This window comes from Bubalus kerabau, chromosome 3 (assembly GCF_029407905.1).
Source record: "Bubalus kerabau isolate K-KA32 ecotype Philippines breed swamp buffalo chromosome 3, PCC_UOA_SB_1v2, whole genome shotgun sequence".
Taxonomy (NCBI): Eukaryota; Metazoa; Chordata; class Mammalia; order Artiodactyla; family Bovidae; genus Bubalus; species Bubalus kerabau.
In genome coordinates, this window is record NC_073626.1 from 27,739,365 (window position 1) to 27,750,136 (window position 10,772).

Here is a 10,772-nt window from a genome sequence, read left to right on the forward strand (position 1 = left end):
CGCTCAGTCGTGTCTGACTCTTTGTGACCCCATGACCTTAGGAAGCATCTAAACCTAAGGAGAAGGCAATGGCACCCCACTCCACTATTCTTGCCTGGAAAATCCCATGGACAGAGGAGCCTGGTAGGCTGCAGTCCATGGGGTCGCGAAGGTCGGACACGACTGAGCGACTTCACTTTCACTTTTCACTTTCATGCATTGGAGAAGGAAATGGCAACCCACTCCAGTGTTCTTGCCTGGAGAATCCCCCAGGGACGGGGGAGCCTGGTGGGCTGCCATCTATGGGGTCACACAGAGTTGAGCACGACTGAAGTGACTTAGCAGCAGACTTAGCAAACCTAAGGAAGCAGGTGTAAGGAGATTAAGGACTTTGATCAAGGACGAGGCTAGTTTACAAGCTTCCTGCTGTCTCACTCACCAGTCAGTGCTCTTTTCAGGGCAACGCACGGTAATTTTAAGATGTGCTAAGAAATTTAAGCCAATTTTCCTAAATTGGCAGAGCACAGAGGAGTATGTGTGAGGGACCAATTTCTCATCTCAGACTCTTCCCTGATATGATAAGAGGAGGATTCTGAATGGAATCTCCAGGGTCCCTTTAGACCAGCACGGTGCAATCATTTGAACCACATATGGAATTGTAAAAAGTTTTAAAAAAGAAACAGTGAAATGAATTTTAGTAACATATCTTATTTAACCCAATATATGTAAAACATCATTTGAACATGCCATAATATAAACAAATCATTAATAAGATATTAGAAAAGACAATATGTGCCAACACACTATAATAAATGCCGTACGTGATACAACGGTTGAAGGGAAATATAATTCAACAAAAACAACAAATTTGTATTTGACAGAAATATTTTACACTGCTTCAGTGGGTGTTTTTTTTTTTTTTTTGCTTTTTAATTTGCTTATTTTTTAATTGAAGGATAATTGCTTTACAGAATTTTGTTGGTTTCTGCCAAACATCAACATGAATCAGCCATAGGTATACATATGTCCCCTCCCTCTTAAACTTCCCTCCCACCTACACTGCTTCAATTTTAAATTTAAATTAATTAAAATTAAATACAATTTCAAATCCAGCTCCTTAGTTCAAGCCTTCCCTGAATTCTCAGACTGGTTTAGGTGCCCTCCTATGGGCTCCCATAGCACCCTTCTCTCTGCCTTTTATAATCCTTACACTCTGTATGTGTTTACTTGCTTATCTAAATCTTATCTCTGAAGGTATATTTCTATTTTGTTCCCTACTGTATCTTCTAAGCCTGGCTTATAATATTCGCTATAATGATAAAAATAATATTAGTAGTAGTTAGCATTTATTGAACATGCACTAATTAAAGTTCACCAGTTAAAGCAAACTCCAGGAGATAAAGACAGGGAAACCTGGCATGCTGCAGTTCATGGGGTCACAAAGAGTTGCACACAACTTAGCAACTGAACAACCAAGTTCACATAACTCTCAACCGTACGTTTTTGAGGAAAGTACTATTATTTCCATTTCATACATCAGGAGACTAACCCTTAGGGATGGAGAAGGCTATGGCACCCCACTCCAGTACTCTTGCCTGGAAAATCCCATGGATGGAGGAGCCTGGTGGGCTGCAGTCCATGGGGTCGCAAAGGTCGGACACGACTGAGCGACTTCACTTTCACTTTTCACTTTCATGCATTGGAGAAGGAAATGGCAACCCACTCCAGTGTTCTTGCCTGGAGAATCCCAGGGATGGAGGAGCCTGGTGGGCTGCCGTCTATGGGGTCGCACAGAGTCGGACACGACTGAAGTGACTTAGCAGCAGCAGCAGCAACCCTTAGGGAAGTGAAATAAATTTTCAAAGACAAAGCAGCCAGATAGCAAATGTCAGAGCCAGGTTTGAACCCAACTTGATTCTGAGCTCAAATTCTCAGTGGATCATCCGGTGTGGGTACCCCACAAACAGTACTTTCTAGTAGAGCCTTGGCAAGTTAGACTAGAATCCCTCATTTCTCGTTCAAAGATTCAATAGGGTACTTTTTATGTAGTTACACCAACTCTCTGAAGTAATCCTCTTTTAGTCTCCTGATGTTTGCAAATAGCCATTGAAAGCATATTTTATGCTGGAAGGACTGAACAGTGTCTTGATTCACTGAACACTACCATTGACTCTTCAGTGCTTCAGCTAAAACTCAAACGGGACTGAAATCTGTACTTTTTCCCCCCAAATTCTTTGGATCTTATTTATGAACAATTGCTCCTGTTGGCTTGGACATAGCTTATTCACTGTGAAAACCTGGTTCAATGTACATCCTATAATTTCTAAATATTTATTAGCATTATTCCCTGGAAATGCTGAGTAAGCGCATGTGTATTATTAGAGTAAGTTCTTCTGTGTTTAAACCCTTGCTGTCAACAGTTTAGAGAAGATCTTGAGAAAAAAGGAAATTGTCTTACTATTTACCAGAGTTTGACAAAAGTCTGGGCTTAACAAAGGCTGTCGAGAGATGCTTTTATTGGTGTTTCAAATGCATTAAGCATGAAACGAGTGGTAAACTATCCTTCCTACTGTCAACTGCTGTCATCTGGTGGCAAATGTGAGAAATAGCAGAAAACTTCACTATCCACAGGAATTTTCTTTTTTGATGTTCAGTAAAGTGGATTGGGGCTTCCCTGATAGCTCAGTTGGCAAAGAATCTGCCTGCAATACAGGAGACCCCAGTTCGATTCCTGGGTCAGGAAGATCCCCTGGAGAAGGGAAAGGCCACCCACTCCAATATTCTGGCCTGGAGAATTCCACCAATTGTATAGTCCATGGGGTCGCAAAGAGATGGACATGACTGAGTGACCTTCACTTTCACTTTCAAAGTGGATTGAATATTTTCACTGTGTTTGCCCTTAGCATATAAGCAACTTAAGTGCTTATGACAAAGCCAGGATTTATTATAAACTAAACCTCAGCTCATCTTTCTTTAGCCTATAGTAATAATAACTGATATTGACTGAAAGTATATCAAAGACCAGGGCCTGGTTTCAGTGCTTTATATGAATCATCTTACTTAATATTTATGAGACTTCTGTGAGATGTCTATAATTATTATCTTCATTTTAACCCACTGAGGCAACTGCTGATTGAGTAATTCACCCAAATCATACCACAGAGAAGTGGTAGAGCCAGAATCGTAATCCAAGAGATTCTGATTCCTGCCTCCATGATCTTTTCTTTCAGTTAAAATTGTTTTATTGGAGTATAGTTGATTTACAATTTTGTGTTACTTTCTGCTGTACAGCAGAGTGAATCAGTTATCAGATCAGATCAGATCAGTCGCTCAGTTGTGTCCGACTCTTTGCAACCCCATGAATCGCAGCATGCCAGGCCTCCCTGTCCATCACCAACTCCCGGAGTTCACTGAGACTCACGTCCATCGAGTCCGTGATGCCATCCAGCCATCTCATCCTCTGTCGTCCCCTTCTCCTCCTGCCCCCAATCCCTCCCAGCATCAGAGTCTTTTCCAATGAGTCAACTCTTCACATGAGGTGGCCAAAGTACTGGAGTTTCAGCTTTAGCATCATTCCTTCCAAAGAAATCCCAGGGCTGATCTCCTTCAGAATGGACTGGTTGGATCTCCTTGCAGTCCAAGGGACTCTCAAGAGTCTTCTCCAACACCACAGTTCCAAAGCATCAATTCTTCGGCGCTCAGCCTTCTTCACAGTCCAACTCTCACATCCATACATGACCACAGGAAAAACCATAGCCTTGACTAGACGAACCTTTGTTGGCAAAGTAATGTCTCTGCTTTTGAATATGCTATCTAGGTTGGTCATAACTTTCCTTCCAAGGGGTAAGCTTATATATATATCCACTTTTGTTTTTTTTCAGGTTCTTTTCCCATATAGGTCATTGCTGCTGCTGCTAAGTCACTTCAGTCGTGTCCGACTCTGTGTGATCCCATAGACGGAAGTCCACCAGGCTCCTCCATCCCTGGGATTCTCCAGGCAAGAACACTGGAGCGGGTTGCCATTTCCTTCTCCAATGCATGAAAGTGAAAAGTGAAAGTAAAGGCGCTCAGTCGTGTCCGACTTGTAGCGACCCCACGGACTGCAGCCCACCAGGCTCCTCCATCCATGGGATTTTCCAGGCAAGAGTACTGGAGTAGGGTGCCATTGCCTTCTCTGATATAGGTCATTACAGAGTATTAAGTAGCATTCCCTGTGCAAAAAGCCCAATTTTAAACACTTCCTCTAGAGGCGGTTTATAAGTTAAAAGTTGTACCCATGATCTTAACCACTGCTTTACTATGGAATCTGAAGGTAAGATAGCCAGAGGAAGAACAAACAGGAGGTGGGAAACTTGAGTGTGAATTTTAGCTCCACTGCCACCTCCTTAGTAACAATTCCTTGTTCCAAAAAAAGAAATACCTGTAACATGCAATATTGTACATCTACTATACTATAAACACACAAACCAACCAAAAAAGACTCACATCAGCAGGATCTGAACTTGCTCCTGTTCATCCCCTCTGGGTCCCTTTTTGTTTTTCATGAAGTCATGGGATTGGACAGCAGTTTTCAAGCTGTTGTTTGTGATATGCTAGTGTTTCCACATGTGATGGGGTCAGAGAGAGAGATGAAAGGGAAGGGGTTCTTGGCCAGCGGGGTTGGGACTCTCACGCCTACTCCTTCACATCTTTTACATGACAATCTCCTAATTAACTTTTGGGTTCTACAAATTACATAAAGGCTAAAAAAAATTTAGAAACAAGAGGGTCAAACTCTCCTGGTGACTCCAGAAATACTTGATGGAAGGACCATCTCTAGACAGTTGCAGGTGGGAAGCATCACCAAGACACCAATGATCTTCAAGAGAAGAGCAAAAGAAATCCATTCCTATGTGGACAATCCCATAGCATTGTGAAAGACAGTTATTTCTGTAGAGTATTCAGAATATAGACTTATAATATGCTTACAGCAATAACAGAGCTCTTTGTCCATCGGGGAGAACCTAAGAGGAAGCCTCTTTTATATTCAGAATAGGGTACAGATTTAAAGGAAAATCCTTTGAGAACTTTTGAAGCTCTTTCTTTGGGGGAGCATGGTTTAATTCAACAGAAGCAGAAAAGAAACAAAGCAAAGTATGCACTAGCAGTTTTAATGTTTCCAGCAAATTTTTGCCTACCAAAAATGCATCAATAATGATAAGCATACTTATATCTCATTTTACTTGAGCTTGTATTGTCTCGATTAATCGACACTTTGGTTGCTTATGGGATATACAGTCTTTGAAAGTTTTGGTTCTGGGTAATATATTTTACCTCAGATATTGAAATCCGTGCCCATTCTGACCACGGCACCCAGCGCATAGCAGGTATCCAGTAATTGAGGAATATTACTGTTGAGGAAATCATTGTCCTTTCATGAAGGAGCATGCTACATTGGAAACTACCCAAATTAATTCTTTGGCTCTGAGATCTACTGAATATTCACTTGCTTATAAAGTTGATTTTTTTTAAAGTTTGCTGGTTTCCCCCATTTTATAGATACAGAAACTGAGGCCAGGAAAATGACATTGTTCCACTGTGTTATGAAAAGTCTGTCAAAGGGAGTCAGAACCTAGGTTTTCCTGATGGCTGGATGTTGGCTATCTAAAAATTCAGTTTCCTGAAAGCCAATTCACCATCAGTCAATGCACTGTGCTTACTTGTTTCTTTTCAAGTATTTTAAATATTCAGGTTTGCGTGACCTACTTTCACAGCTGCGTTTTAAAGGGTGTTAAATTGATTCTCTTCCCATCACCTGCCACCACACTTGGATGCTGAGGGTAGGGGGAGGTGGAAGCTGAGGAAGGGGGGGGGGCTGATGGGGGGCTGGTTTATAGACTAAACACTATAAGACATTTTCCTTTTCAAGAGTGTACTAATGAGTCATCATGAATATATTCTCTTTTTCCTTCTTTGGATCATGGGATTCTTGATCTATTAAATGTCACTGTTTGGCTTAAGATCTTTCCCCCTCCCTGATTTGTTTTATTCCCACTTTCTCTTCTCATCTACCCCTGTGTTGCCCCCATTTCTGGCAAATGAGCTTCCTATGTACCTTTTTGCTTGTTTGTGATCTTCCAGACTGGGTACTGTTTTGTGCACCTGTATTAACTTACCCAAATGGTATTGTGTTCCAGATCACGTTTGTTTTCATTCAGCTCTCTCCAGACGCTGTTAGAGGGCATCCAAACGGTTTAGAGCACATGTTGTCCACTGCTTCTTACCCCGAGGTGCCCACTTCACCCAGCCCTTCCCTCTGTGATGGAGGCAGCCACTGGCCTCCGTCTCTATCCCAAGCGAGGCTGCAGTGAATATCCTGGTGCCTGCTTTTTTTTTTTTTTTTAATTTTATTTTATTTTTAAACTTTACATAACTGTATTAGTTTTGCCAAATATCAAAATGAATCCGCCACAGGTATACATGTGTTCCCCATCCTGAACCCTCCTCCCTCCTCCCTCCCCATTCCATCCCTCTGGGTCGTCCCAGTGCACCAGCCCCAAGCATCCAGTATCGTGCATCGAACCTGGACTGGCAACTCGTTTCATACATGATATTTTACATGTTTCAATGCCATTCTCCCAAATCTTCCCACCCTCTCCCTCTCTCACAGAGTCCATAAGACTGTTCTATACATCAGTGTCTCTTTTGCTGTCTCGTACTTCAGAATGGGAGAAGATAATAGCAAATGAAGCAATTGACAAACAACTAATCTCCAGAATATACAAGCAACTCCTACAGCTCAACTCCAGAAAAATAAATGACCCAATCAAAAAATGGTGCCTGCTCTTTTACAGACCGAATGGGCAGAGCTTTAGGCTGTACACCTAGGAGCAGGAATTCTGAATCATCAGAATTCACATGTTTCTATTCTGAGAACAAGAATTCCTGACGTTTCAGTGGAAAATTCTATAAATAGATGAGACCCACTTAACCTTCTGTGAAGAAAGAATTGAAAACTGTCAGGGGCTGAAACTCTGTGTGTGGCTAAAAATGCAACTATTGTTGTTTTTTTTTCCAGAGGAAAAACTCAAGAGGAAATGGGTTTTCATAGCATTAGGGGAATTCATGGGGCAAACGAGGGAGAGTTTTTGGTAGCAAGATTCTGTCAAGGATGTGTATGAAGCTTCTTTCCTTGGACAGAGGATGGTCAGGGCAGGGTCCACACTTGGTCTTGGGCAGGGAATCAGAGGGTCACTCCATGGGGGTAAAGTCAGTGTTCAAATTCAGCCCCCCACCACCCTTGTCAAAGAGCCATTAGCCTTTTACCCAAGTCATGGTCATATTTAGATGATCTTACATACAGAACACCCCCAAACTGCATTTCCATTCATGACCTGTGCTCTCTCTTCAATATTTCTACTGTTTTGAATGTGGATACCACTGGGGAGTAGAAATAGGGGTCAGGGCAGAGAAATCCTATTTTCATTAAAAGCTTTAAAAAGGTAAACTTTGTGTATATGCAGCTTTGAGAAAAATAAAAAATTTAAAAATATTAAAAAAAATTCTGCTGCTTATTTTTTGTTGTATAAGTAATACCTACCCACTGGACAAAATTTAGTAAATTCAGAGAACCGCTCCCAAGCTTCACCATCTAGAAATATTTATGACAGACCTCTAATGCTACCTGGGCTTCCCAGGTAAAGAACCTGCCTGCCAATGCAGGAGACATAAGAGACGTGAGTTTGATCTGTGGGTCGGGAAGATCCCCTGGAGAAGGGCGTGGCAACCCACTCCAGTATTCTTGCCTGGAGAGTCCCATGACAGTGGTGGATACTGTTTACTTGGTCGCAAAGAGTTGGACATGACTGAAGCAAGGAGATCCAACCAGTGAATCCTGAAGGAAATCAGTCCTGACTATTCATTGGAAGGATTGATGCTGCAGCTGAAACTCCATTACTTTGGCCACCTGATGTGAAGAACCGACTCATTGGAAAAGACCCTGATGCTGGGAAAAATTGAAGGTGGGAGGAGAAGGGATGACAGAGGATGAGACGGTAGGATGGAATCACCGACTCTATAGACATAAGTTTGAGTAGGCTCCGGCAGTTGGTGATGGACAGGGAGGCCTGGCATGTTGCAGTCCATGGGGTCTCAAAGAGTTGGACATGACTGAGCGACTGAACTGAACTGAAGCAACGTAACACACGTTGTTAACCAAAGTGACATAACTCACATTGTTATAGATTCTTTCATATTTTCTCAACATGTACATAGACATTTTTTCAAACAAAAATGAATCATGTCATTTTGCTTTGGTCACTTAAGAATATAGCTTTAGAATAAACTCCTAAGTCAAGGGGTGTTCATTTGATGCTGTGTGAATTGGAATCCCTTTGTTTCCAGTGACAGAATTTCGGTGTTGTGTGTCTTGGGATTAAGTAGATGCAGGACTTAAATGCTTCTAGGACTCTCTATCTCTTCTCTCTTTGGTTGCTTTTTATGTAATCAGTTCATTCTTCTCTCTTACTGAACACTGGCAGAAAATATTGGGACCTGTTGTGGAATTTCACACCTTGCCATTTGAACTCTCCAAAGAAGTTTATCCCTGATTTTTATGGACCTCAAATCCAAAGTCCCACAAAAGGGCACACTAGGTCACTGTGTGGTCAGGAAAGGTTCTCATAGAAACCTGGTGAGTGAAGTGGAGGAGGAATTTTAAGAAGAATGGACAAGGAAGAGAGACCGCTATTAACAGAAAGGGAGGATTCAGAGCAGAGAAAGTAATAGCATCTTCCATAGATTTGTGAGGATAAACTATACCCTAGTGAGTTTTGGGATTTCCTGGAGGCTGGAGGCTGGCCTCTTTACCTCGAGACGGTAAACAGTTTGCCTGCAATGCAGGAGACCTGGGTTCAATGCCTGGGTTGGAAGGATGCCCTGGAGAAGGGAACAGCTACTGATTCCAGTATTCTTGCCTGGAGAATTCCATGGACAGAGGAGCCTGGCAGGCCCCAGCCCATGGGGTCACAAAGAGTCAGACATGACTGAGTGACTTTCAGTTTCAGTGAGTACACACCAATATTCACTCTACGCAGCAATGTAGTAGCTGCCCGTTGGCCAAAGTCTTAATGTTACTGGGACTATCGTCAACAAGAGCTTCATCTTACGTGATTTTTATGTTCTGAATTCCCGTGCGATAGATGGCCCTGGCACTACTTCCCATCATCTCCTCCCGGGGAAGGACACTTCAGCACTTTCTGCTTGTTGTCTCCCTCTTAGAGACACTGCTTGCCGGATGTGGGGGTGGGGGCCAGTTTGAAGGTGACCCAGAGCTGTCAATTTTGCCAACTGTGATGCTGTCGTATGCTGTCTCTTCCTGGCACAGGTATGATGACTATACAGAAACACACACCAAAGGACACAGCAGCCAAAGCAAAACCACATGCCCCGGTGGGTGGCTTAACCTAGATTTTGCCCTGAAAAGCAGCCATGGCAGGATGAGCAAGCCCAGCCCTCAGGCACGATGCCTGGCTCTGACTGAGCTTGAATCCTGACTAACGCACAGTCTGGTCCTGGGGGACTTTTGGACAAAGATGTCAAGATCATTCATAGTTACCAGAAAAAATGCTTTCTGAAGTGTTCTGCTTTTTTTTTTTTTTTTTTTTGGTGGCTGGTGGAAGCAAGGATACTTTTATTCCTCTTCTGGTTTTATGAAAATCAGACAGAAATGTAAATTTCACTCATATTGTCAGGGGTTGAGTACAGTTATATTCTCAGGGGCTGAGCCAGGGTGGTATGCTGAGTTTGGATGCTCTAGCCTGAGGCTAGAGCCGTTTCCAGAAAGATGCAGTGGCCAGTGAAATGGAGCAGGACCCTGTAGAGCTCCAGGGCACAAAAGCCTTTCTGTGTCCTTCCCCTCGACCATTTCCTGATTATGGGTAATAGCCTTCAGTCTGTCTGCATGACCTTCCCTGAGTTCCAGCAGAACAGGTTCAAACAGTTGCCAGGTAGGGAAGGGAGGGGATACAGAGGAGGAACAGTCAAGAAACAGCAGTGCAGCCTTGGAGTAAAGCTCTGGTTCCCCCTCAAGGGACATGTGTGTGTGTGTGTGTGTGTGTGTGTGTGCTCAGCTGTGTCTGACTCTTTGTGACCCCAGGGACTGTAGCCCAACAGGCCCCTACGTACATGGGATTTTCCAGGCAAGAATACTGGAATGGATTACCATTTCCTCCTCCAGGGGATCTTCCTGACCCAGAGATCGAACACATGTTTCCTGTGGCTCCTGCATCTGCAGGCCTTTTTTTTCCTGGCGGCACCTCTGTATATGTTGTTATGTATAGCCCTAGCTCTCGAGGGGTATACATAACAGTATCTTTGAGCTGTTTTGCAGATACTAAAACCGTACTAGGTGGGGGAAGTTAAAAGCATGCTCCTATAGGCACAGAGACCCCAGACCTGTTGAAACCGGAAGGTTGATGATGCTGATCCCCATTCACCTCACCACCAACCAATCAGAAAAATGTCCATGAGCTGATCAAGCCCTTTTTGAAACCTTTCTATAGAACTCCTCACTATCCACTCCAGGTGGGGATACACAGCTCTGAGGACATTAGGCTGCTGCGGCCCCCTTTACCCGGCAAAGCAATAGAGCTATTCTTTTCTGCTGCTGCTGCTGCTAAGTCACTTCAGTCGTGTCTGACTCTGTGCGACCCCTTAGACGGCAGCCCACCAGGATCCCCCGCCCCTGGGATTCTCCAGGCAAGAACACTGGAGTGGGTTGCCATTTCCTTCTCCAATGCAGGAAAGTGAAAAGT